We start from the raw sequence: 21,350 nt of genomic DNA on the forward strand, positions 1-21,350 counted from the left end.
TCTCTCTCTCTCTCTCTCTCTCTCTCTCTCTCTCTCTCTCTCTCTCATCTTTCCTTAAAAAAATCCCAGGGAATAAGACTCTCGGGACTATGAGTCAGTAAGTCAAAATTGTGTTGGATCCCATGATGCAGACAGTAGTAAAATATTGACTATTCCAAAATAGACCTATTCTTGTGAGAAAAATCAGCACCATGTCTTCCTCTCCCATAGATAATGCTCATCTCTTGGCAAAGTACTCCAAGAAAGGGTGCCTTTCCCACCCCTAATGAATTTGCTTTTGATTTTGGCCCTACACTGTATCTTTAAAAAACTAAAACATAAGGAACAAGAAATAGAGTTATTAGAGAAAAAGCCATGACTGGAAAGACAATTGAAGTTATGGAGAAGACATTAAGGAGAAGGATAGGAAAGGGAGTAAATGAGACCAATCTCTCATAAGATCCATTAAATTTCACCATGTACGCCAATTTTCACCAGAGTATAATTTATAACAATCAAAATCAAGATTTTCAGTTGTTTTCCCCAAGTCATGGGTGGGAGCAATTTTTTCCTATTTGTCTAATCCCTGTTTATTTAATTTTAGTCAGAAAAGAACCTTCTGATATTTATAACTGTCTCATTTATAAAGGTCCCATTCATTGTTTGGCATGGACAAAATATTCAGGGTGATTTAGGTGTTCCAACACATTTGTGTCACTATCTGGATCACTTCCCCTCTCTGAGCCTCAGTTTCCTTACCTGTAAAATAAGGGCTTCAGACTAAATGACTTTTAAGTCCCCTTCCAACTCAAATTATATGATTCTAAGACCTAGAAAGGTGAAGGATTGTGGTCAAATTGTGATTAAAAAATAATATTGGATTATTATTGTTAGACTGTAGTCAGAGAAGTTAGTAACTGTACTACCAAAATGACCTAGAGTAATTTAAGTATTACTTTGGGTAAAGCATTAAATTTGGAGTCAAGAAGTCCTGAGTTCAAATCTGGCCTGAGAAATTTGCTAACTGGGTGACCCCATGCAAGTCACTTAGCCTCTGCCTATCTCAGTTTCCTCACCTATAAAACAGGGATATTAATAGTGCCTACCTCCCATGGTTGTTATGAGGTACAAATCAGTTAATGCTTTCAATATGCCTTGAAAGACTTGCAAACACTACAAAAATGCTAGCTACTACTACTACTACTACTACTACTACTACTACTACTACTACTACCACCTCAAGGAATCATGGAATGTCAGAGCAGAAAGACTCCTTAGGAAAAAGACTATTCCAAGATAAACTAACAGCCTCTTGAATTTATATATCTTCTCTCCTCAAGATGGTTAAAGTGTTTGTTTCTATTCTGTTGTACTATCCTCCTCAGTTTCAGGGGCCAGAGGTCATTCCCATGAGATCAGGAATTGGGGCCATAGTAACCTTGGAGCTAGGCTGGGTGGTTCAGAAAACTAGCCCAGTATGGAAGTCCTGAAAAGGCAGAGTCCCTAGGATTTTATCCTCAGGGGGGCTTTGGATTTGAATCGAGGACTGTGCTCTATGGGAACTGAACAAAGCTATGACCATAATTCCCTTTTTCTCACTAGAGAATGAGATGGTAGAGGGGAAGAGTATTACTCCTCCCACTTGTTAAGGGAGGAAGTTGGTTTATTTGTGATTATACCTTCTGGAGTATTATTTTTTAAAAGGTCATGGTTTTATATTATACATATATATATATATAAACACATACACACAAATATGTACATATGCACGTATATAACATATACCATATATAATACAAATGCACTATATATAAAATTCTACTTTATAGCTTTCTGACAGATATTTCCCCATATTATATTCACATAAAATTGCAGGCCAATTTCTAAGAGTCAGCTGCTGTAGATAACTAAACACTGTGAGAGGTCACCTAGGTTTAAAGAATTCATTTCCGTTTTTCTGAATTTCTGAATGAAAGCCCACGCCTGTGGTTTTGGGGGGAGGTGTTGCCCTCTGATTTCTCACTGCTACCCCCACCTTTGGGGCATACAGACAAAGAAAAAGAAAAAATGCAGAAGTGAGGAGAGAAGGAAGGACAGAAATTAAATCATTACTGACTACTCCATCACTACCACTACAATAAAGACTTGGTTAAAGAAATTCTGGCTGAAGAAAGACTCCACATTAAAGAAATGAAATTCCAAAGGAAGGAAGAATTCCCTCTTAGAATCTCCAGCTTTTTTCAATGCTCAGTTCACACTCCATCGCTGATATGTAGCCTTCCTTGGTGGCCCAGTTGTTATATACCTTTCTTCCCTGAAATCACTTTGTATTGGTTTTTTATTTACTTTCCTATGCATATATTAAACCCCTGCCCCCAGTAGATTCTCAGCCATAAGGGCAAAAATATTTTCAGTTTTTCTCTTTTTCCCCTGCAGCCAAGTATACAATAAGTACTTAATAAATGTCTGGTGGGACAAGAATAACTGAAGGAAGAAGATGCTTGCAGATGACTTCATCATTAGTTTCTCCTTTCTAGGAGCTACTAATTTTATAATCATCAATTCTGTTAGACTCCCTTAGTTTCAGTACACTTGGGGAGAAGAGCAGGAAAAAGATAGAGCCCTTATAATTCAGATCACAATATGTCCAAAATAGCTATGCAAACTGCATATTTTGACAACTGTATTAATATTTTCTTTTTTACCATGGATAAGTGAATATCTGGCTCAGTACTCTAAATATTCACTATTGACCAGAAATGGTTAATAGCAGCTTCCTCTTTTCAATGTATTCTCTGACACTTTTAATAATGGGAAAAAAACTTCAAAAGAAGACAGCAGACCTCCATCAAATATTTGTTGACTTTCATTTCGCGTCCCACTATATGTATATGTCCATCTCTCTCTCTCTCTTTCCCTCCCTCCTTCCCTCCCACTCTGTCTCTCTTTATGTCTATCTCCTTCTCCCTCTGTATGTCTCTGTCTCTTCTTTTTCTCTGTCTTTCTTTTCTCCATTTTTCTGTCTCTGTGTCTACCTCTATCTCTGTGTCTCTCTTTTTTTCTGTATATTTCTTTGTCTGTCTTTCTTTATATTTCTCTGTCTTTTTCCTTTGTCCTTTGGATTCTAATGTCCCCATATCACTGAAAAAAAAATTAGTGCTTGCAGACCTTAGACACACCTCACATTTGCCTGCTTCCTTGTGGGAGGAGGTAACCAACCTTTTTGCCTTTCATGCTTCCCCTCTTGTTTTTGATTCCTCGCTGAAATACTACTTCCTGCCTCTTCTCAGACCAAGCCCTGCTAACACTTTGGTGCTTTCAGTAGTGGGCCCTTGGACATAGTCCTTGGCCAGTTTTGCCTCTACTAACCCTAGACAAGACTTGCAGTAACAATACTCAGACTACATTGTCTCTCTCCTTTTAGTCAAATCTTGCCCCCTCCTTCAGACACTTCATGCTTTCATATTCTCTACTTTTTCCTCTTTATCAAAACCTACTCCCAAAGAAGAACCTGACAAACTTTAAATCCAATGAGGTGTTAATGACTGATATTCTATCATGAGTTACCTCCCTAAGGAGTTATCTGTATTTTTTCAGGGAGGAACGATGAGTCCAAGGAAATTAATCTTTACATTTGGAATCTCACACATAAGTAAATAAATGGGAGAAGTACATTTTGGGGGCAAAAGGGCTTTTTAGGAATTCCTAAAATTCTAGTATATCACACATTTTGCCATTGTAGGAATCAGTATAAAGGATGCTATTACAGAAATATGCAAGAAGATGGTACCTGGTATATTTTAGGTGCTTAATAAATGCTCGTTGACTGATTGGTCACACAGACAAAGCAAGGAATAACCAATATTTAACCAATGTGCTCCATTGGTATCCTCATCATGTGAAGCAAAAATATGAAAAGCCTCAAGGATATTGGATGGACCCTTTGTATAAGCTCATGGGAAATCATGGGCAAAAGTCATGTAGAATGGGCAGACATGGATGAGTTGAGATCTGTGTCATTGGAAAGAGAGGTGGAAATCCCACCTCAGTGATATAAACACAAACACTTGAGTATTTTTCATATTGCAAGAAAAGAAGTAGATCCTCTCTCTTGAATGAAATGGTTTATTTAACACAGCCATTTCCATCCACCATGTGAGTAAATGGAGCAATGGGTAGAGTGATGGATCTGAGTCTCAGGAGAAACTCAACTCAAATCCAGCCTTGGACACCTGTTAGCCATGTGACCCAGGACAAGTCACTTAACCTCTGTTTGCCTGTTTCCTCATCTGTTGTTGTGGGGATCGAGTGAGATGATAATTGTAAAGCACTTAGCACAATGCTTGGCACAGAATAAGTACTACATAAATATTAGCTATAATTGTTATTAATTAACTGTTAATAATTTGAATAGTCTATCTTCTACAAATTGGTGCATCCAAGACTAAAGCTTGTACAAAAATATAGCATAGTATGGTTCTTAGCACTTTTTATTATACTATGAATAGGTCAAATTGAAGTATCAGAAACTGCTACCAAACTCTGATTTCCAGTTTAGCATTTAGAGCCTCTTTGGTCTCTAGCTGCTGAAGAACTAGGATTTATTGAATGCTAATTATACTTACACTCTCTAACCAAGGTCAATATGATCTGAGTTATTGAAATTAACACATAGACCTCCAAAAACCAATCCTTACTCTATTAACATCCAACACTCAGATATTGGTTATTAGAGAATAAATGGATTAACTGGACCTCTTTCCATTACAGAGAATAGCAAAGGGCATCAGGGTCATGGTGGCCACCATTGTTTATTAAGGCTACTGGTTGATGAAGATGTCAAAACAAAAAGAGCATCATAAACTGCCATTTTGGAAGTGGGGTCCTGAAGAGGAGAATCTATCTTCATGTAATGGAAAAAAGTGGAAGGAGACTTGGAATGCTGAATACAAAGAGACAGCCAATGAGTTTATTTAAGTACTAAACTTCAACAACGAAAGCCAGAAATGTGGAACTGAGCACACATGACCAAGTCACATGGTGTGAGGAAGAAATGAAGACCAGAAACCAAGGGTAATTCAAATCAAACTAAGATCAGATTAATTCTCTTGTGACAAGGAAAGGAGTTGGCAGATTCTTTTTGACCAAGCATGGAGGCCTTGTCCATTTCAAACCTTTAAGAGTCATTGTCCCTGGGAGTCTGGGTCTTAATTTTTGTTAGATAATCGTGAGCCTTTGTGAGAGGTAATTTAACCAACCTCAGTCCCTGAACCTTGGAAATAAAATTGCAGTAGTTACCACCCACTTAACTCAGGAATAATATTATGACTAATAAATTATTTTAAAGCATTCAACAAATTAAAAATAATAGAGAAATCTTTAATAATCTTGTTTTGAGAGGCCAAGAAAACTCCAGTGATGAAAGTTCTTATTAAGCTCAAGTGAAATTTAGACTAATTAGATGGTAATCACAGTTAGCTAGCACAGTGAAAACACATCAAGAATTCAAAACAATAAACAATCGATCTCAGCACTACATACTGGGGTTAGTGATACTTCAAAGTGGGGAACTATCCAAACACATTTTATTCAGTTTTCACATTTCTGATTAGCTTTGAAGGTTAAAGATATCACCAAGCTCTTTCCTGTAAGCAGAGATGTGTCCTAACATGCTGAAATGTCTGTCAAACATTATGCTATTAAAATGCTGCCTAGACAGTCCTTTTCTCCTCGCTAACTAAAGACCAGAGTGCACTGAATGGAACCCTATTTGTTTTGATGACAGACTCTTATGCTATCTGTTAGACTGCAGAAAGTTTCAGTTATGGTGTATGGCAAAGTAATTAAAGACATTCCTTATTAGTTGCTTGTTCGAAAACCATTTTGCTAATCAGATACGAGTGCATTCATGTGTGTTCATCTCCAGAACTTTTCTCCTTCTCCAAACTCTAAATTTCTAGCAAGCTCCTTCCCACTAAATAAATAAATAAATGGATACGTAAATGAATGAATAAATAAATATAACCTTTGTTATAAAAGTCTAGGTAAGACACCATGCATAATACATGAGCCCACTTAATAAACTGTACTTATATTACTCTCATTAATAACTGCAACTGTTTGCGGAAATTTAAATGCAACAGAGCCACTAAGGCACAAAAATTTATTTCCTGAAAAGGCTGCAAAAATTACATATTTACCAGTCTTGTGGGTTTTATTTTTTCTTTTTACAAAGAAATGTAGTAATAGAACTATGGCAAAATAGCATTGGTCCTAAGCCCACAGGAAAGGAAGAAAGAAATTGTACCCTATTTTGTAGGGCCACAATGGGATGCCTTTTTGCTAATCCTCTTTGCCTCTAGGGATGTGTGACCTGGGTTATCTGTACACAAGCTCCCTGATGATTTCAGTCTGGGACTCTCCATATTTACACAGCCTGTTGTATATAATAAGCAGAGACTCTTATGGGATACCTCCCTCATAAAGTAATCTGCCTTTCCTGTGAACCTCCTTCTCCCTACCCTGGGGAAAAATACTTATTCTTATAATTAGGATGTCACAGGACACCACTACCCATTATGGAAGGGACTTGTTCCTAAGACCCAAAGAAAAAGATACATTCAATAATGTTCAAGGGAGGCAGCCAGGTGGCGCAATGGTGAGAGTTTGGGACTCCCAGTGAGGAAGACCTGAGTTTGAATCCTGCCTCGGGCATGACAATGTGTGCCATTCTCAGGCAAGTCACTACTTAACTGCTGTCAGCCTCAGTTTCCTCATCTGAAAATGGGGATGATGGTAGCAACTACCTCACTGGGTTGTTGGGAGGATGAATTGAGATAAATGATATAAAGTACTTAGGAAACCTTAAAGTACTATACCACTAAATCTCAATGTGAATAATGAATCCCCTGGAATCGTCATGTCCTATGAATTTACACTTCATATTTCCATTATGCTGGAGCTAATTATCACATTTTATAGGATCATAACTTCAAATAGTGCAAATTTGAATACATGCCACCACTTCCCGGCATTCATTATTTGTATTAATCAGGACCTAGTTTTATAAATGCTCATTGTTATCATTAGTCAGACATCTACTTGGGGAAGTAAAGATGCCTGGAAAAGGACAGGCCTTGAGCAAGAGCAAGTGATAACAGACAGGCAGGTCCACAGAATGTTAAGATATTTGGACAAAGGCCTCTAGTATGTTGGGTGGGGCTTCTATAGGTAGGGTCAAGAGTCAAAAATTATCATACAGCATGAGAACACGTGGATGGATTGCCATCTACACTGCTAGAATAAATACATCATTGAGATCCAGGAACCATTGAAACATTGAAATAAAATTGTCAGTTTTTCTTCATTTTATTACAGGGTAAAGAGGAGAACACATTGCCCTGGATGCAGGAAGATCTCAACATTACAAATTGACATTTCCATCATATTTTCTTATGTCTTTTCCCTTTACATACACTGAGCTAAAGTTGATTTCCTTTAGATAACTTTCACATGTGCAGAGTGTTGTATGATTGAAAGTATCTGTTAGTATGAGGAAAAGAGCCTCCAAAAAATTAAACCTAATTACATTCAGAAGCATCTAATTGAGAGATCCTAAGGCTGAGACAAACCTGACCTCACAAATGTGACTGACAAAAGGTAAAGCCCAGAACTAGAGCTCAACGTTTACACAGATTAGATTCAATTATGAACCTTTCTCTCTTGATCTTCTGCTTGTACCCCTTCACCCATGGTTCCCCTGTAAAAAAAAATTAGAATTTGCTTCATGTCTAGGTCTCCTCAGCAACCATGCAAGTACTAAGGGAAACAAGACATAAAATATAGGAGAGTTTCTAATCTGTTTTTTTTTTTAACACAAAAGGACTCATATGCAAGTCCATGAACAGTCAAAACAGCTCTCCTTCCATCTCCAGTGAGCTCCATATAGAAAGTTCTCTAGATTTCAGTATTTCACCTCCCTCTCCAGTTTGAAAAAGAACTCAGAATTACTAGAGTGGACTCTGTCTTGAACCTAGAGAGTTCACATAACTCAGTACCAAAGGCAAGGTCTAGGTTTATCCTTTCTTTTCATGGCTTCTCTGTGCCTTACTAGGCATCATTTGCTCCCTCTCTGTCCTGGATCCTTGGGTACATGAGGATTGGACCAGGAACTCTTCTTTTGGTGCAGGAGGTTTGCAGGAATTCATCAACATAGTCAGGAATAACATCTCTAAAGTCACATGATTCCCTGATATAATTACACAATCATACATTCTCAGAGATAGAAGGAACCTAAAAGGCCATCAAGTTCAAGCCACACAGGGTTTCCTGGAATGGATGATTCCACAATGGGACTCATTCCAGAAGAGGCTTCCCTGTCTGACCTGATTCTGGTTTTCTCAATCTCTCTGGTCTCCTTATTTTAAAGGCCAAGTCTAAAGGTATAATCCGGATGACTGAACTAGGTGCAAATTGATCAGTCATCCTAGATGTGGGATCAATGATGTGACTTAGGAGAAAACAAAAGATTCATACTTTACCAAGGAGTTAACCTTGTCAAGGGGATTTCATATCTCATAAGAAAATCTCACCATGCCAAAATGAAGTTCTTTTCAGGAAATAATGAGAATCCGGAACAGTGTTTGAGTGTAGTAGTTATCACTGAGATTTGGTATAAGCAAAGTTTAGGATGTGACTTCAGAAGGCTATAACTTATCCAAAAGGGGAAAAAGAAGGGGACAAGTAGCATTGTATAAGAAGAAGACTAAAAATCAGGGAACAGGGAAAGCATAGAGGAAAGCATTTGAGTGAAAATCAATAGGAAGAAATAGGGGCAATGATATCTCTGAAGGATCAAGATTTCAGGAAACAATGAATCAATCAATAAACATTCATTATACTCCTACTATGTGCCAGACAGTGTGTTAAGTGTTGGCATGGATATAATGGTGATGGGAAACTTTAATTTTCCAAACATTTCTTAGGCTTGGAATAGCTAATGATTTCTTGACTTGCCATAATGACAATTTCATTATTTGAAATGTGGAAGAATTAATGAAAAGAATTGCTATTTTTAACCTGATTCTCACAAATGATGAATAACTGGTGGCTAAAGTTGAAATTATGATTAACCTTTGGAGAAATGGACAACTCAACCTTATCATTTAAGAGAGAAAAGGGAAGTTAAGAAGAAGGTTCAATTTAGGAGAAACCATCAAATAATTCTGTCTTGGACATAATCTGTTTCTGGAGTTTGAGGGTGCCTATGGGACATCCAAGTGAGGAGGAATTAGTCAGAAATGTGAGACTGAAGGTCAAGAGAGGGTAAGGTCTGGTATATAGATCCAGCAGTCTTTTGAATAGTAATAATAGTTAAATTCATAGGAATTGATGAGATCACCAAGTACAGGAATGTGTTAAAATAAAGAGTTAAGGTTAGGGTTAAGACAAAATCCTAAGGTACAACCATGCATAGAGGGTGAGAAAGAAATAAGGATTCCTAAAAGAAACTGTTACCTTTTATTTTATGTGACAGGTCTGTTCCTTAATAGCACCTCGAGGGCCAGGACTATCATTTCTATCTCTTTAGGGTATCCATTGCACCCTCATCCCTGTTACTCCCTCATTCCCCCACCCTTCCCACTTCCATCAGGGTACAACACAAAGATATCAGCCTATAAATAGTGTCGATTAACTGGGTCAAAGTGAGTATAGCCTAGAACATCGTGGAGAGTATAATAGTATAACAACAATCATTTTCCAGTTCAGCAGCTATGTTACAGATGCAATGTCTGCCAGGGGATGGAGAGCTACTGGCATTTTGTGCTATTCACCACTTTTAGCATTCATTCATTCATTCATTCATTCATTCATTCCTTTGTTCAATAAACACCTATTAAGTCCTTAGTCTAAGAAGCACCTGGGAGAGATGCAAATCACAGATAAGACACTGTTCTAGAGTTCATGTTCTGGCAGTAGGATAAGGGTAGATTTCAACCCCACCTACTTAGCACTAATATGTTTATCAAGTGAGAACTTGTCTAGATTGAATCAATCAGGCAGTGGTTAGAGCAAGGTGTAAATACTTCTATTTGCAATGAAATACTGTGGTTTTAAATAAAGTATGAAGAGTCCTTTGATGAACTGGAATGAAGTTAATAGGTAAGGAAATACAAGTCAAGTCTCATGGATTGCCTATAATATGCTTGTCCAGTTCAGAACCAAGAGATCTGAACAAGCAGAGAGGAGAGAGTTTGAGCTAAACCCCTAATAAGGAATCTATTGTGGTGGGGAAGCAGAGATCTCAGCCTCCCTCAGTCTCATGCTCAGTCTCTTCCCAAAACTCTATTTGGGGGGGGTGAGGGCAATTGGGGTTAAATGACTTTCCCAAGGTCACACAGCTAGTTTTTGTGTTAAGTGTCTGAGGCAGGATTTGAACTCAGGTCCTCCTGACTCCAGGGCTGGCACTCTATTCACTGCATCATCTAGCCACCCCTTCCCAAACCTCTTAATCAGAAGAGGAAATAGTGAACTCTGGAGGTTCAGAGGACTTCCCATCTTCCCATTGCCATCCTAGAGGCATCCTCAAATTGGTTGATGGCAGGGTCTGAATCAAAAACCAAACACAGACTGCATACAGAGTCACAGCTACAAAAAGAGCTCAACAGAAAACATCATCATTTAACTTAAGGGGAGAACCCTGAGTACTGCAGCAAAAGTACTTCCAGCAGTGATAAGCTTCCCCTTTGACACACAGGATCTTTAAGCTTGATCCCACTTTCCCCATATGTATTTGTGGGGAAGTGTGTCATGTGTCATAGACTTATTTTTGAGGGAGGAGGGATCAAGGAGATATTTTATACAAACTCTCCTTACTACAACTTCACTGCCCTTCAATACCCTTCCAAAAATGTATCTAAGTTCGGTTGACTAACTGATGTCACCTGGCAATCATGGTAGGAAACACACCAGTGGGAGCCCATGAGTACTATATGTCATTAGTAAGATACCTCCCAACTCCTCAGGGTTAACCACTGTGCTCCAGGGACCGTCCTGCCAACACTGATAGGTTAGAAAAGTACCTTCAGAGCTTACATGTGCTACAAAAGAAAGAAGTATGGTTATAATATTCAATATTAGGTAATAAATGCATCAGAGAGATAAAAAAAACAAACTCTAGACAAATTCTCTGAGGAAAGGCTTCTGAGTTGGGCTTTAAAGGTTGGAATTCAGCAAGTAAAGATGGGTAGGGGTGGGGGTAAGGGGAGAGTATGCGCCAAACATTTGGAATGGGGTTAAACAGAGCTACCAAGATTCAAAGTACAGGTCACATTTGCAGAGCAGGGATTCAGAGAGTAATATAGTTTGGCTGAAGCACAAGAGCATATTCAGAGGAATATGTCATGGAAGATAAGACAGAAAAAGCAGAATGTTCTCGGAATGTGAAGGGCTCAAAGGTGAAGCAAAATCATTTGAACTTTACTCATTGGATCACACATTTAAGTCAAGAAAAGATCTTACAATGCATCCAGTTTCACCCCCTCATTTCACAGATGAGGAAACAGAGGCACAGAGAGATTAGTGGCCACACAAGTGGCAAGCAGAGAGATAAGGTTAGAATCCAGAACCTCTGATTTGAACTCTTACACGATTTCTACTTTGCCACATGCTTCCTGACAACAGGTAGTGGCTAAAGACATTGGAACATGGGAGTAAAGGACCATAAGATGGGTTGTTTCAAAATGGATATGGACTGGAGGAGTAAGGGAGAAGAAGCAGAAAGAGCTGTTAAGAGACTACTATGGTAGTCCCAGTGAGTGGTAAAGAGGACCTGTCCTAGGACTGATTAGCAAAGCAGGAGAGAAGAGATACAAGCAAGCCTATTTATTGGCCAGTGAAAATGTTGAAGATTTCTCTTCTGGGGATGTAAGGTGTAATCATCTGAATTTGAAATCAGAGTTCACATTCTGGCTCTCTGACTTTGTTAAGTCTATGTGCATGATTAAATCAGTTAGGTTTCCCCCAACTGCCAGAGCTTTCCCTTCTGGGGTCACCTTCCAACTACTTTGTCTGAATCTTGTACATAGCATTTTTTATTTTATTTTTCACACATTATCTCCCCTATTCCAGTGTAAGCTCCTTGAGTATAGGGACTGGTTTTGCCTTCTTTTTAAAATCCCCAGCATTTAGCACAGTGCTTGGCATGTGGTGGATGCTTAATAAACATTTGCTGATTGACTGCTTCATTAGTAGTTTAGAAAACAAAGCTGTTTCCTCCAAGTTATTCAGAGAACTTACTTTCTTCATATATAAAGGGCAAGAACCGGAGGCCTGAACTGCTCCAAGAAGGCTTCTCCCTGCTTCACTGCTCCATATCTTAACAAGGGAAGAAGCTGTCAGTTGGCAATAATATTTAAATCCATGGGTGAGGGGAAAAACCATTAACCAAATGTCTCAGTGGCAAAATGAAACTCGTAGGATCTTTTGGCCAGACTTGGGGGATCTGATTCCATTTCTCTCCAGCTCTTTTATGGTTATGGAACAAGCACTAGTTACTAACTAGGTTGTCATCTGCTCACCGAAGTCTAACATCTTTTTTTGGTCACAAGTGCATGATACCTTCTAAGTAGTTCTGGGAATTTAATATTTTAAAGTGACTCCACTGGTTCAATGTGTTCCCTGTCCCTGAGGTGTCAAGCATGTGAGCTTTACAGTCCCAGAAGTATGCCCTGTGCTGATGAGCATTTGAGCTCATTTATCTTCAGATGTTCCTCACAAGACTGACAAGTATTTTATTCTAATGTTATACCAAACTATCCCTAAGAGGAAAAGATATTTTTAATCTCTTAGTGAATGACTATAATGGCAACCATTCACCTTTGGGGAGAGAGCTGAATATAGATGAAGTCAAAGAAAGTCCAAGAAATGACAAGGGTGCTTCAATGGCACAGTAGAAAGGGGATGGGTCCTCCAGTGAAAAGGGGGAAGTGAAATGTACTGAACAGAACTGAAGTCAGAGGATTTGGTTGGGAATCCCAGATTCACTGTGACCTTGTGTAATTGTGTATGATCTTGGACAAGTCACTTAAATCCTCTGAGACTCAGTCTTCTCATCTGTAAAATGAGAGGGTTAAACTAAATTAGTGCCAGGTCTCTCACTCTAAATCAATGGGCCTCTATCACTAGGGTCAGCAAGCAGACCCCTAGTATCTTAAATGGTTACTGATAAGACTAAAGGCTAAGTGCTAGGAAGGAAAAAAAAAAAAGGAAAGTCTATGTCACCCAGTTGGGTAATGACTGAACAAATTGAAATGTATTAATATAAGAGTATATTTTTGATCCCAAAGACTTGACAAATATAATAGAAACATGAGAAAGCTCTATAATAACTAGTACAGACAGAAGAAATCAAAACTAGGAGAACACCTCACAATGACACACATGAAGACAACATTCATCAGTGACCAGACTCAAAGATAGCAAATCATTTTGATTCCAGAGAAAAGGTAATGAGATACATTTCCCTTCTTTTGTCAAAAATGAGGAAATACAGAAATGTCATATACATTGGCAGACATGGCCCATGCATTAATTGGTTTTACTTAAGTGATTTTCTTTGTGACAAGGGGGGAGTCTGTGTGTAGGTGCAAAAGGAATTAGGGTTATAAGGAAATGTTCTGGAAGCTGTTATTTTTTTAGTCATCAATAAAACTGATTTTTTTATAAAAAGTTCAAAGCATTCAGCATGCTGTCCAAATAGTCAATACATAGTTATTAATTAATTGATTTTAAAATATTATTTTAATTTATTAAATTTATTTTCATTTTAATAATTATTCATTTTAAATAATTTAAATATTAAAAATACCTTCCCATAATGTATGTATATATGTATTTCTACCTATATGCATATCTATAGATATCATCTATATTTATCGATAGATAAACACCTATAGCTCTAGATACAGTGATATATTAATATCCCTATATAGCTAGGTTTGGAGAGACATTGAGTTATCAACAGTTTCAATACTTTCAAAGATCCATGATCTCATTAGTGTGGACACTCTTTTGACACCTTGGTATACAGTCTTCACAGGTTGCTATTGGTGAAAACAATCAATTATGCATGTCTATAAATGACATTTTATATATGTATACATATAAATATACATACATATATATATGACAGTTGTACATATATACAGATATATCTATCATACCCATCATATGTGATCTATATGCATAAATATAGCTAGAGATAAAAGAAAAAGAGAAAAAGGAAGGAAGGAAGGAAGGAAGGAAGGGAGGGAGGAAGGAAGGAAGGAAGGAAGGAAGGAAGGAAGGAAGGAGAAGTTTGTTTTCATCAACAGCAACTCATGAAAACTATGTACTCAGGTGTGGAAGGAATTTCCACACTAATTAGATCATGAATCTTGAAAAATTGATACCCTTGAAAACAACTCAATGTTTCTCTCCATTTTTAGCCCCCTTCCACATTTAAATGGGGAACAAGTCAGAATGCCTAAAAGCAAACTATCTCCACTGTTGTAGTGCTTAAAATTTTTGCAGTATTAAAATGTATATTTAAGTTGAAAATCCCATGGAGATGTTTATTGCTCAGTAAGGGGTTATAATTTGCATCAGGGAAGTGAGCAAGTACACCAGGGATTTTTGGAAGTAATGACAGTTATGTTATATCATACATAGCACTATATTACACATAATTCATATAACATACAGGCTGTGTGACTCAGCAACATCTCAGTTCTCTGAGCAACTCCCTGAGACTAAAAAGTTGCTGAGAATGTGCTGACCAACATTAATAGAGAAAGTTCCCTAAGCTAACAAAATCATAGATTCAGTCTCTATCACTAAATTATAGTAATGATATGGGGGGGAAAAATATAGATATGATATGGGGGGGAAATGACATGGAACGTGCACCTGTGGTCTCCTATGGTTAGCCCTAGACAAGCCCATAAGGAATTTAGAGAGATAAGAAAGTAGGCACAAGGTTCAGAAACAAGTCACATTAGTATACTGCTTTCTGGTTTCACAGAATCACAGAATTTCAGAGGCAGAAGGGACATCAGAGCCAACCAATTAGCAAGCACTATTAAGCCCCTGCTATGTGCCAGGCACTAGGGGAACAAAGACAAAGATGAAGAACTTTATATATGATATGCACATGTATAAGTATATGCTGAATAAATACAAAATAAAACCAAGGTAGCTAGGGAAAGAAGGGCACTTGGGAAGCTCAGGAAAGGTCTCCTGTATAAGGTGATTGCTTGATTTGAGTCCTAAAGGAAATAAGGGATTTTGTGAGGTGAAGATGAGGACATATGCATTACAAGCATGAAGGACAGCCAATCTGAATGCATGGAGGTAAGAGATGAAACATCTTATGTGTGAGAGACAAAAAAAAAAAATCCAGTTGTGCTAAATTATAGAGTATAGGAAGGGGAAAGGTATATAATGAGACTGAAAAAAACACAATGTAATGGTATTGGGAATTTGAAGATCTTCTCTGCCCCTTAATAAGCCTAAGGGAATTTGAAGACCTTCCCTGCTTTGAAAATAAATTCTGTCCCCTAATAGGCGGAATGTAATCACATGGAGCCTGTGGTGGAAGGAGTTTGCTGAAGGGTGGAGCAGAGCCCACAGGAAGCAGGGAGTCAGAGCCAGCTAGATGGTAGGGAGGAGAGCACACTTCCAAAAGAGACAGACAGGCTTGTGAGTAAAAGCTGGTTGTTTGTCACTTGCTGTGATAGCTAGGCTTGTGTTGGTTTGTGGGAAGGCTAAAGGATGGTGTGGCTCTCTGCTATGTTGTGGTGCATTAACTTCTATGTTGCTATGATGGATTCAGTTTCCTGGTGTTGGGATTTGATTTTCTGATGTCTGAATAAATGTTTTGCTTCTGTCTTCTATATAAAATATAACAGAGTCTGTTATATTTTGCAATCGAGCACTATACCAGTATATTTATTGTGACCACTGGCACTATGAATATTGCTTTGGTGCTACACAGATTGAGGTCAGATTACAAAGAGCTTTTTTTTGAGGGGGGAAGGCAAGGCAATTGGCGTTAAGTGATTTGCCCAAGGTCACACAGCTAGTAAGTATGTCAAGTGTCTGAGGCCAGATTTGAACTCAGGTTCTCCTGACTCCAGGGCTAGTGCTCTAGGCGTTGTACCACCTAACTGCGTCATGCCATCTAGTCCAGCATATACCAAATCAAAAATCCTCTCTAACACATCACCCATCTGTGATGAGTTGAAGACTTCCAGTGAAGGGGAATCCACTCGCATTATATTACTATTTTAAATAAATAAATGCTGAACTGAGTCGAATTGAATTGTAGCCAAGTCAGGAGTAGAATCCAGTCCTCTAGTGTTCTTTTCATTACACCCTCATCGGTAGATTGTTCTCTCTCAGTGAGTGCAGTTGGTTTAAAATAACACAGAACATGAAATATAAAATCCTCTAATTAGTTAAAAACCAAGCCATTTTTTCATTTTAATGGACCTCCAATTAGAAGGAGGATTTTTTTTCTGACATTCAGCTAAATCTCTCTCTTTGCAGTTTCTAGGCTTGCTTCTTCTTCTGCCCTCTAGGGCCAGTCAGAGTAAGTCATCCCTCTTTCATACGACAGCCTTTCAAAAGCATGAAGACAGCTCTTGAGTTTCCCACAATGTTTCTCTTCTCCAAGCTAAACATACTCAATTCTTTTAAAGGATTCTCAAATAGCAAAGTCTCCAACTCTCTCACCACTCCGGTGAGCAAAGCTGTGATTAGCAATGTAAGACTATTATTACTGAAACATTTTAAATAATTTAACCATTTTGCATGGAAATATTTATAATATGTATTCAATACTTTGCTCGTTTCTTAAATCTATCATGTCAGGCAGAGTTTTTAGCCTATTTTTGATGACTCAGGGTTATCATCATGAAATCAATCGTTATACTATGCTATAAATGATACAGACATGTCTTCAGGGTTCATTGAAGCATGTTTATTGTTATTTGCCCTCATGTAAAATGGCTGAGACTCCATGACTTTCTGAGTGATTTTAATCTGTCTCTTCCCTTGCTGTGATGTCAACTGCTACCTTCAACTACTGTTAGTGTGTCTTCCTATAGCAATCTCTCTCCCACTTTTGAATTTGCTACTTACATGGAACTTAAAAACCAGCAAGGAGTGCATAGCACAATGGCATTGGACTTGGGGTCAGATCTGGATTCAAATCTCACCTGAGATACTTATTAGTTCAGTGAACCTGTCATTTTATTTCTCTCACCCTCAGTTTCCTTGCCTGTAAAATGGGAATAATAATAGTACTAATAATGGTTGTGATGATAAACTAATATTTTTAAAACGCTTTGCAAATCTTAAAGTATTATATAAAGCAGCTAGGTGGTAGAGTGGATAGAAAGTTGGGCCTAGATTCAGGAAGACTCATCTTCCTGAGTTCAAAACTGGTCCCAGACATTTACTAGCTGTGTGACCTTGAGTAATTCCTTAACCCAGTTTACCTCAATTTTCTCATCTGTAAAATGGGCTGAAGAAGGAAATGGCAAACCACTCCAGTGTATTTGCCAAGAAAATCCAACATGGGCTTATGAAAAATTGAACAAAACTGAAAAACAACTGAACAAAATAAATGCAGCTACTTATTGCTGTAGATATCATTTAATTTCTCTATGTCTTAATTTCCTCATATGCAAAATTAAGAGCCTGGACTTTTAGGCTTTTAAATTTCCTTTCAGCTCTAAAATCTCTCACATCACCTAAATTAGAAGTATGTTAAAAAATAAGAGGAAATTAACTCTGTGTGATGGTTTGACAGGCTCTCCCATAAGTAAGGTGCTGGAGCTTTAGGACATCTTTCTGGGCTGCTCAGAGACTGGGAGGGGAATGAGTCATGCACTCATGATGGATATTTCCATCAAAAGAATGATTGTGGGACCCAGGATAGTTCTATTGGCATTTCACAGTCCTCTATTTTACTTTGTTAGTTTAGACCTACCATGTGCCCAAGTCTACTATACATGAATTGAAATATAGGATTGAATCAAACCAATGAATGGGAGCAGCATGGTAAGCCATCAAGGTAACTAAGTCTTTATTGAGCACCCACTGCATGCAGAACAAAGTATTAAGTTCTATAAGGAATTTTATAAAGGGTTGTGTGTGTGGGGGGGGGGGGAATACATAAAGAATATTGTCTTTTTCTCCCAAGGACAAGCTAAATAAGAGTTGATTCCCTTCAGTTGATTCCCTCACAATTTGACTAGCACATTCTGGTCAAACACATTATGTATTCTCTATAGCTACAGATTGGCACAGATTAGCACCTCACTGACTTTCTGCCACTCTGTGGGACACTGTATAAAATGCTTCTCCGTTGCATCAACACCAGAGGCTCTGATCATAGGGAGAGACAAATTCTCTCAAAGGGCTAATTTAGGGAGGAACTGCAGGCACAGTAGGGGTAGAATTTCTTGAGGCACAAGGTCCTACTCAAACATGCTAGCTGTAGAATCACATTAGAGTTCCCTCAGTGTAATGATAATCTGAGAGGGATGGGAGAGGGGTGAGACTCACCTCACCAGCATCAGACCATTCCTAGATGCTGGTTGATATAGATCAAACTCATTGGACCTTACAAGTAGCATGGATACACACAAGGCTGCTTCCGAAAGATCACAAGCCTATGCCTATACATTATCAGGGCCTCTCATCTCTAACAGCCTGGCCTCTACCATTTGCTTATTGATGGACATAGCATGTGCAGGACTATTTACATGCTGCCCCTGGGCCTGTGCTTTTGAATTCCAAAGCATTTCTGTAGTAGAACTACCTTTGGTATCAATTGTGCCAAAACATTCAAGTCACAGACAGCCTGATCTTTGATCCCTGTAACTGGGAGGGACAGGAATTATACTCAAGAAAAAGCTAGAAGATCATTTTGCAAGGGACATAAGTGAGTGCAAATTCAGGGCAAGCTTTTGTCTTCTTGCCAGGGATTCATCTCAATAGGACAGATCTGGGGTATTGAACGGCCTTTGGCTGTCCAACTTACTTTGTCTATATAGGCTCAGCTTCAGACAATAGACTTGAAAATGGCATAGACTAAAAGAACCTGAGAAATAATTGAAATTTATTGCCCATGAATTAGGGAAGCCTATCAGATCTAGGCTCTGTGAGTTGAGAATCTTATGGGTCTCTGGGCCATCAGGTACATCTTTTCATATAAGAAGTGCTATGAACAGGACAATCACCCCAGTGAACAGAAAAATAATACTGGTTGATTTTTTAGAAGGTGATACCCCAAAGAAAAAATAATTGTTAGTTAATGTATGTTGGTGGACTCACCTACTCTACCTCCTTCCTATCTTCCTCCTCCTCCTCACTGACTTTAAATCAAATATGATTCCTAAATCTTGTGTTTATTTGGTTTCATTTTTAACTAATTAGAGGATTTTATATTTAATTAGAGGATTTAATAGAAATATAAATATTTATATTAAACATTTTCTATGTTATAACTAATTAGAAGATTTATATTATATTTACATTTCATGGTCCATGTTACTTTAAGCCAACAGTGCTCACTGAGAGAGAATAATCTACCTACCAGGTTGTAATAAAAATAGCACCAGAGACCTGGATTCTAGTCCTGACTTGGCCACAATTCAATTCAACTCAATTCGGCATGCATTTATTTAAAATAGTAATAATAACTAACATTTATGTCATGCTTTCTATGTTCCAGACACTGTGCTAAGGGCTTTATAATTCTCTCATTTGATCCTCACAACCCTGGTAGGTAGGTGCCATTGTTACCATCCCCATTTTGCAGATGAGAAAACTGAGGTAAACGGGTGAAATGAAATGCCTTGCTCAGGGTCACACAGCTAGTATCCGAGACCAGATTTGAATTCAGGTCTTCCTGATTCTATAACTAATACTTTATCCACTGTGCCACCTAGCTACCCCAGTTTAATACTGAGTATTATAATATAAATGCGTTACTGGATGAAAAGCTTCCTGTGCGAAGTAGTCCTTGAACCAAAATTTGAAGTGAGCTAAATGAGCTGTGTGACTTTAGGTGGGTCACCTACCCTCTATGCAACCCAATTTCTTCCTCTATAAAATAAGTGAGAGGGGTGAACTCCATTTCTGATGTATGTTCATTCAATGATACTGGTTGCCTCATTCCTGGACACTAAAATAATTTAGCTAACCACCTAATGGGAGTTTATTTGAAACCTAGATGCACCATGCTCAACACCAAGATGAGATAAATATAAAATCTGTCATTACTAACCAAACTATAAGAATCACAAATGGAAGAAGGTAGCAAGATCTCTGTTTCTTCTCTCTTCCTCTTCACAAATTGCCCAAATTATACCAAAGAGTACCCTGGGTGGCTGATAATAGACATTAAATCTGCTACTACTTGTAACTGTCTAATCTCATCACCCCATGCATTAAAGTCCTACCTGAGTCTCCAGAAGCATGTTACCCACTGTTTAGGGAGAGCTGCAGGGTAGGGAAGACTTGGGCAGATGCACAACACTAGCTGGCAACAAGATAAATAAGAGATTGTCCCAAACCTGGAGGTATTTCTTCATTGCAAGAAGAGAACGGAAAACTGGCAGGTCAGGAAGAAATCGAGATGGAAACCACAAAGACGAGATTAGACACCAGTTTTATATTTGGATTTTATGTTCATGTCAAGCAAATTCTTTCCAATCGAGCTCAGAGTTTGGCCTTTATCTTCCAGATGTTTTACTTCCTCCTTTCAGCCTAACATGTTTATTCTACCTTATACTAATAATTGCATAGGGTTTCATTTTGTCAAATAATAATAGCTAGCATTTATACAGTTCTTAAAGGTTTGCAGGCTGGTTTACACATGTTATTGCCTTTGGTCTAAGTGCTATTATTATCCCTATTTTACAAATGAGGAAACAGATTCCCAAAGTTTGTGATTTACCCACAATGAGATAGCCAGTAAGTGTTTGGGAAAGAATTTGAACTTGTCTCGATGACCCCAAGTCCAGAGTTCTGTTCACTGTACCACTTAGCTGCCTTGTTTTTATTTTCTTTCCATAAGTCTCACATTCTTCTTGGTCCTGCATTTCAGTTGACATTCAGAAATTGAGAATGAATGGGGGCAATGATGGTTTTTCCTATCCCTGACATAAGGAGTCAGCCACCAAACAAGCCTAAGCTGATCAGGGATCAGTGGGGGTGAGTCTCCTCATTCATGGCATTCCTCTTGTTAGATATAAGAGCCAAAATGACTTCAAAAATCTTCAAACATCTTTATTGAGTTTCCTTTCTTCTTTCAGAAT

The 21,350-nt window shown here is 38.2% G+C and overlaps 1 long non-coding RNA gene across 1 annotated transcript in view; it reads right to left on the reverse strand.

Annotated features, from left to right (window-relative positions):
- LOC138174246 (uncharacterized) overlaps nucleotides 1–20,710 on the reverse strand; it is a 142,828-nt gene extending 122,118 nt beyond the window's left edge. Inside the window, exon 1 of the long non-coding RNA XR_011171648.1 lies at nucleotides 20,607–20,710. This is a non-coding gene — a long non-coding RNA (uncharacterized lncRNA). The remainder of the gene's footprint in view (nucleotides 1–20,606) is intronic.
- Between the last annotated feature and the right edge of the window lie 640 nt (nucleotides 20,711–21,350).

This window comes from Petaurus breviceps, unplaced genomic scaffold, assembly GCF_028583685.1.
Source record: "Petaurus breviceps papuanus isolate PSGF00001 unplaced genomic scaffold, PetGlider_PUasm1.0 688, whole genome shotgun sequence".
NCBI classification, from domain to species: Eukaryota; Metazoa; Chordata; class Mammalia; order Diprotodontia; family Petauridae; genus Petaurus; species Petaurus breviceps.